The following is a 7,758-nucleotide window of genomic DNA, read 5'->3' on the forward strand; positions in this document are numbered from 1 at the left end:
AGCAAACCTCGAACTGATATGAGCAACGCAGTCTTAAAAGATGAGAGCTGAAAAATCACAGCATTAAAAACAAACTCAAATACATATAATTTGTCCAATAGAACAATTGCTGAAGTCATGGAATAGCTAATGCAAAGAATTATAACAACTGCATAGAAAATTGAAAGTAATGAAAAGAGAATTAACCAATATACACAAAATATGCAATTTCGACTGAACCAACGTCACTTCTTCCAGTCTCTTCAGAGAAGTGCAAATAATCCTTCACAAGAAAAAGAAGAAACACTCGAATTTTTGAAATGAATCTGGGATAATCCTACATTTTTCTATATAATATAATAAATAAGACCTCCAATCATATCCAAAGCTTTGTGGACGACAGTACATACACTCAATTCCTCCTTTACAATAGATAAACCTTGTAGTGCTCAAGTATTAGAATCCTCAAGATCTACCACGACCAGGGTTGAAGCTACATTTCAACTGTAGCTTCAGACCTGAACTCATATTTCCTAACTATATCGCAGTGGGGCAAGGACAACCTTGTAAATTTCAATGCCACCAAAACTTAGTTCTGTCTGATCTCTTGCAAGAAAGAGCTCGCATCTCCTCCCCTTACTTTCAGTAATACTGAGATATCCAAACAAGATCAGATTTCTCTTCTTGAAGTGGCCTGCACGGCCAGTACCGGATTAATGGGTAGGCTGATCACGCACCTGCCTGGAGAGCTAAAACTAAGGATTTGAGCAAATAAAAACGTATGAACAAAATTGGGGTTTTTCTCTTTAACTAAAATAGACGATTTAAAAATTAAGAAAACATTGCATGGATTTGCATTTAATTATTAATGATGAAAATAGTAGTTAAATTGAGGAACGAATTCTTTGAAGAAATTACATCTCTAAACAGTTTACTTCCAGAAAACATCAATTCGCCTATAGAAACTACAATTTCTAAAAGCAAGCAATTTGCAGAATATACCTCCAAATACGTGGGTCGCATTGAGAATTCTGTTGACAATTCCTATAACGGTAGCAACATCTGAAAGAAGATTTAGCAAATTAAAACTTATCAAAACATATTGGCGATCGACAATGGGGAGTGCGAGATTATATGTTTTAACCTTGTTATCTATTGAAAATGCTGTTGCTCAGAAAATACATTAGTGAAAGAATAAAAGTTTTTGCAGATTTAAAATCAAGAAAAATATATCTATATTATAATTGAATAAATTAAAATTAGTGTAAAATCAATAATTTTCTGTAATCATTTTTATTTATTTCTTTTTATGCAGTATATCTGAGTGAATAAAAAGTAGAATTACTGAAGTCATGAAATTATTAATAATTTGAAAAAATACTTATACTTACAATTAGAAAGTACTTAAGCATAATAATAAAAAAAAACTTAGGGGGAATCACATACGGAGTCTTCTGGGGTGCGAAATAATCATGGTCCGTTACTGCCTACACTTCCAGTCATTCCTGGTACAACCACATTTCAACTGTAGCTTCTGCAGAGCCAACAAACTTCGTATAATTTTAGTACAAGACACTACTTCATACCTGTTAACTCTATAAAAAAGCCCAATACAAAAACAAATACTCTAAACAAAGTTTCCATATTTGGGATCGTGCACAAAAATGCTCTGTAATATTGCTGAATTCTACTCAGAAGAGGGTAGTCCAGCTAATTAATGATTATCACAGACATTCAGTTTTTGCCTTGTGCCTCTTATACAGCTACTTTCATGGACAGTGCCCAGCTTTATTGGTCACTATTATTGCTTGATTCACCTCTAAAATCATCAAAACAAGAGCCACTGCTGACCAACTCCATTTTATTTCCATCACGAAACTCACTGAACCAACTTCACTGCCCCCAGGGCAGGTTCGAGAGTATCCGACGCCCCTAGGCTAAGAAAATTTAGGCGCCCCTATACAATGTCTCTATGCAGTAATTAGTGCGTCATTTTTTTCGATAACCAAATTCGATTAGTGCGCCTCTAAAATTCGATTAGTGTGCCTATATACATCTCAAAAAAAATTACAGATTTTAAAATTTTTCTGTCTAACAGACAGAAAATAGACAGTGTCTATGCATTTTTATGCCTAACTATTTTGAAAAGTCATCACCAGAATGAAATAATTTAGTCACCGATTTAAAACATTTTACAAAGTTCTTTTAATGGCATACTGCATTACTCCCATGTACACTATGTATACCAGGGTTTCCCAAATTGTGTTCCGCGAGAAGTTCCTCGAATTTGTCATTTTAGTTTTCTAACCATTTTTTATGAATAAATATTTTATAGTGGAAATATCCTGAGAAGAATAATTTCGAGAATATGTCCAAAAGCTCGGACCCAGAACACCTAATAACATTTGTGTATCGTTACTTTTCCCACATCGAAACCTTTTTCAACATTTGGGTAAGAAAATACCGCTGTTTATGATCGGTCACAAAAAATGCTTGCAAGCGGATTATAACAATCGGCATCATATAATATTTTTCATACAAGCGAAGTTTTTAAGCAGCAATGCAGAGGCCGACCCTGATGAATAGAGAAGAGTAAAATTTGCAGAAGAGTAGAAGAGGCAATAGGGCCATACCGTCGGTTGTATGAAAAAAAAAAATACACAAAATGCCCGCCAAACTACGTTAGCTGAATTCTTTGTTAAGAAGTACAATAATAAAATTTATATTCTAAATATGTTTTATAGTCTTTAAGCTTCATTATTTTACTTTAACTAGGCCCTGAGCAGGGCTTCCCCCTAGGAATTTTCCCGCCCTGTGCAGTAGCATATTTTGCCGCCCCTTCCCCCTTATTTTTTGTATAGTTTATGCGAATTTTGCCGCCCTCAAAAACTACCGCCCCGTGCAAATGCACGTTTTTCACCGTCGGTAGAGCCGGCCCTGGCCCTGAGACATACCTTAATTCTTTTATAAAAAAATTAAGGTACAAAATAGAAATTTGAGGAACGAATTATACTTTTTCCCATAGGTTATTATATTCGATTAGTGCGTTTTCGATTAATGCGCCTGTTTTAAAGAACGCATTAGATGCATTAATCGAGTGATTGCTGTATATATTTTGTCATACTCACACCTACACATGTGGATATTTATAAAAATAATATCATTATGAACATTTATATATAAATGTTTATATATAATAGAAAATTTATTAATCAAAACCAATACATTTGTATACATATATGATTACTCCTAATATCTGTATAGCAAGAAAATTATTACATCTTAAATACAAAAATTATGAAAAATTAATCTTTTGGGCTTTTGTTTTGGTAAAGATTTGAATTAATTCATCTATATTGATTGTAGATTCAATTTTATGCTCTATAGATATTATTGCCAAACCAGTGAGTCGTTCCTGAGCCATCGTAGAGCGAGTGTAAGTTTTTGTAAGTTTTAATTTCGAGAAACTCCTTTCTGAACTTGCTACCGATACTGGCAATGTCGAAAAAATTATCAGAGCAACAAACACATTTGGAACACTATTTTCTAAATTATTTTTGCATATGTATGACAGGACATCTAATGAGGAAGAATATCCTGGAATTCGCCTTGCTATTATTTATAATTCACTACATAAATCTGTTCCGTCAATATCTCCAGAATTATCATGTGTTAAATAATTTTCCAATATCAAACATTTTTAAGCAGTTCTGCTGAAGTAATTTTTTGAAATTCATATATATTTAAAAGAAAACCACTTTTCGTTAATTGTAGACATGTGCTTGAATTTTTCATCGACAGATGCAATTGTGTGTCAATAATTGAAAAATAAAGATCTACCTTAACTTTTTGTTGAAAATCTGTTATGAATTCATCCTCTGTTTCATAACACAAATTGTTTCTTTCTTTTTTTTTTTTTATATAAGTCTAACTGTTTCTTGTTCAAAATTAGGCATTGCACCTAAGCCTCAGCGATTTTTTCCGCATCTGTTAACATCTTTTTAAATTCATCCTCATTTCAGATTTTCATTAAGAAATTCTTTGTATCATTAATTGTCGGCAAAGGTTGGTCGATTGTTTGAACGTCAGTTAAGTAAGTTTGAGCGCGGTTAGTAGCTGGAAGGAGAACAATCGTTCGATGCTGTTGGTACACTCTCCCTCGATGAGTCTTTGGACTCCCTGGAGGCGTCAAATAATAATAATAATAATAATGTATCATTAATACAATTCATGGCACCATTTATATCAAGGCTTGTATTCTGAACTTGTTTACTTGTAAAGCAGTGGCGGCTGGTGAAATTTTTAAGTGGGGGTGCTACATATATGGAAAAAAAAAATTTTTTTTCTTAATCAGTAGCGAATTTATTAATAAATAAATTTACATATTAAAATATTGCTTTATTAAAAATATTTCATCTTCACCACAAACAGACAAGCGCAAACGAATATCGGCGTTAGATCGCAGTGCATATGTTTCGTGTAACGATAATTGAAAAACATAATCCTTTTCATATTTTCAACAGTGACGCTCGTCATAATTCAGCCTTTTTGTATCTATAATAAATAAATAATTATATGTTATTTCAATAAAAAAAATAAGATTTACAAAAAGTAGTTCACCACGAACAGGCACCAATAATAAACGTTTCATATCTCGCAGAAATAACGTGCGCAAGCTTATGATACACTGCCCAAGAGGCAGTGTATCTAATGACATAACGTGCAATGACAAGAGCAAACGAATATTGGTGTTAGATCGCAGTGCATTTGTTTCGTAATCGAACAATTCCAATTGTTAACTATTCAATCAATGCCAGAACATAAGCTGCAACCTTTAACATGTTATATTGCATTTATATAATGTTGTAAGCGTTGTTATTATTTATAAACACAAACAAAATTTAATTTTTTGTTTGTTTTTATAAATAATAAACGTGCTGCAGTTGTCGCAGTGCTTATGTACGAGCCACCACTGTCGTAAAGTTTCTTTCAAAAAGTATATTATACCACATTACTAAGGATGCGATAAATTTGAACTTCCTTAAAGTTTTAAGAAGACTACTTGCGTCTAATTTCATGGTATTTCCACTTAACCCACATAAAGTATTATCTTGAGATATTTCTTGCAGTGCTTCGTAAACATCGGACAAATTATATCTTAGGGGTTTTAATGAGTCAATTCGACTCTCCTATTGTGTATCACAGACTGATTTGAGTGTAAAATTACTTATCTTTTGAGGTATTCTCATCGACGAGTCGAACCGAAAAAAAATACATATAGACGATGTACCGCGTCAAAAAATGCTGTGGCATCTAAAGTATTAACAGTCCAATTCACTACTAAACAGTCGCGGCCCGTACATAAGCACCTCGACACTTGCAGCACCCCCAAGGAAAAAATGAACAATTTTAATTTTGTTTGTGTTTATAAATAATAACAATGCTTACAACATTATATAAATGCAGTACATGTTAAAGGTTACAGCTTATGTTTTGAAATTGATTGAATAGTTAGTAATTGGAATTGTTCGATTAACGCTTTAGATTACGAAACAAATCACCTCAAGGGCTCACTTTAGTGAGTAAGGGCATGGCAAATCCGAGATAACTGATGCTGGACCATGGCTTACTTCATATAATACATCTGTTATATTATTCTGTAGACTGGTCCCTCTCCTTCTTTTTTGCTTCTTTCTCCTCTCCTTGCTCCTTCCCCCTAATGCTATTAGAGTATTTGAGGGCTAGGGGTGAATTTTTCCTATCTTGCTAAGTCATTTCATCTTATGCAGCCACCGAAGGAAGCAAGCTAGCCTCAATAGATGCCGGTCCCAAGCCAGGATAAATGGCGAGGGTTGATGTTAGGAAGGGCATTCGGTCGTAAAACTTCACTGCCAGCTCTAGCTATGATATGAGTCAAATAGAAAATGATATAAGGGCTAGGGCGTACCCCTTAAGCGACGCGCAGCCACATTGCCCTACAGCTACGAGAAGTGGACGAGGGCTACCGCATCAAGAGCGGGTGCGGTTTAAGAAGCGAGCCTAACAGGTGGAGAGGATGTTGCGAGTGGGAACACTGAATGTTGGAAGCATGACTGGAAGGGGAAGAGAGATGGCAGACATGATGAGAAAGAGGAAGTTAGGATATTTTATGTGTACAGGAGACAAAGTGGAAGGGGGAAAAGGCAAAGGAACTGGGAGATGGATATAAATTGTTCTACTCTGGAGCGAATAAAGAGGGAAGAAATGGTATCGGAATTGTGGTGTGTGGTAGAATGAAAGGCGAAGTACAGGAAGTGGGTAAATGGAAAGACAGGATCATGCGAATGAAATTGGGTCTTGGAGAAGAGCGAGTGGTCGTATTATGTGTATATGCCCTGCAAGTTGCCTGTACAGCAGAGGAGAAAGATGAGTTCTGGAACGTGTTAGATGAACAAATGAGGGAACCGGAAAAAAACAAGATGGTGATTGTCGGAGGAGACTTGAACAGACACATAGGGACAGAATAGAGACTGTGAAAGGGGAGGGTGCATGGTGGCCATGGAGTGGGAATGATGAACCAGGTAGGCGAGAGGATGGTGGAGTTTGCAGTAATATTTGATCTGAAAATTATGAACTCGTTTTTCTACAAGAGGGAAGAACATTTGATAACATTTAGGAGTGGTAACAACAGTTCACAAATTGATTATATTTAGACTAGAAGAAAACATCTTAAGTTTGCGATAAATTGTAAAGTAATTCCAACAGATCGAGTGGCACGGCAGCACCGACTGCTGTGCACAGGCTTTAAAATAAGACCGAAGATAAGAACCTCTGGAAGTCATGGGATGAAGACAATTAAGTGGTTTCGCTTATTAGAAGAGAGTGTGAATAATCGTTTTAGTTAGAGGGTGTTAGAGAGGATTTCGGATCAACTGGAAAGTGTACAAGATTGGTGGAAACATAATTCAAAAGTAATCCTGAGCTGTGCAATCGAGGGGCGCTTGGTGAGACATCTGGAAAGATTAGAGAGCAGAAGGAGGGTTGGTGGTGGAATAATAATGTACAAGTTGCAGTGACAGCTAAGAGGAAGGCAAAGCAGAAGTGGGATAAGTAAAGAGTGGAAGAGGACAGAGAAAGAAAGCAAGAAGCCAAGAGAGTTGTGACAAAGGCGAAGGCCATGGGATATCAAGATCTGTATGACGAATTATAAACAAAGGAAGGACAGAGAAAAATTTACCAACTAGCGAATTGTAGAAATAAAGCAGAAAAGGACATCTTACATGTGAGCCTTCTGAGGGGAAGGTGCAGAACATCAGTAGAGTGGAAGTGATGGAGGTGGTGAGAGATGTGCCTTGGACAATATTGTATGCAGATGACATCTTTATGTGTGCAGATTCAAGAGAAGAAGTGGGAACTAAACTAGAAAGATGGAGAAAAGTACTGGAAGAGAGAGGTATGAGACTGAGCAGAAGTAAGACAGAGTATATGTGTTGCACAATGGGCGGTGGCCAGGAGACAGATCTGGAGCTGGAAGGAAATCATCAGAAAGGTGAGAGACTTTAGATACTTAGGTTCAACAGTAGAAGAAGATGGATGAGCTGAGAAGGAAGTGGGATGCAGGTTGTAGGAACTGGAGGGAGATGGTTGGGGTGTTATGCGATAAGAGGGTGCCGATCAATCTGAAAGGCAAAATCTATAGCACAGTAGTGAGGCCAGCTATGACGTATGCTATAGAAACTGTGGCCCTGTGGAAAAATAACTAACATCAGCAGGATGGAAGTAGCAGAGATAAGAATGCTT

This window comes from Typopeltis vanoorti, chromosome 2 (genome assembly GCF_054136105.1).
Source record: "Typopeltis vanoorti isolate ZY-2024b chromosome 2, IOZ_Tvanoo_1.0, whole genome shotgun sequence".
Taxonomy (NCBI): domain Eukaryota; kingdom Metazoa; phylum Arthropoda; class Arachnida; order Uropygi; family Thelyphonidae; genus Typopeltis; species Typopeltis vanoorti.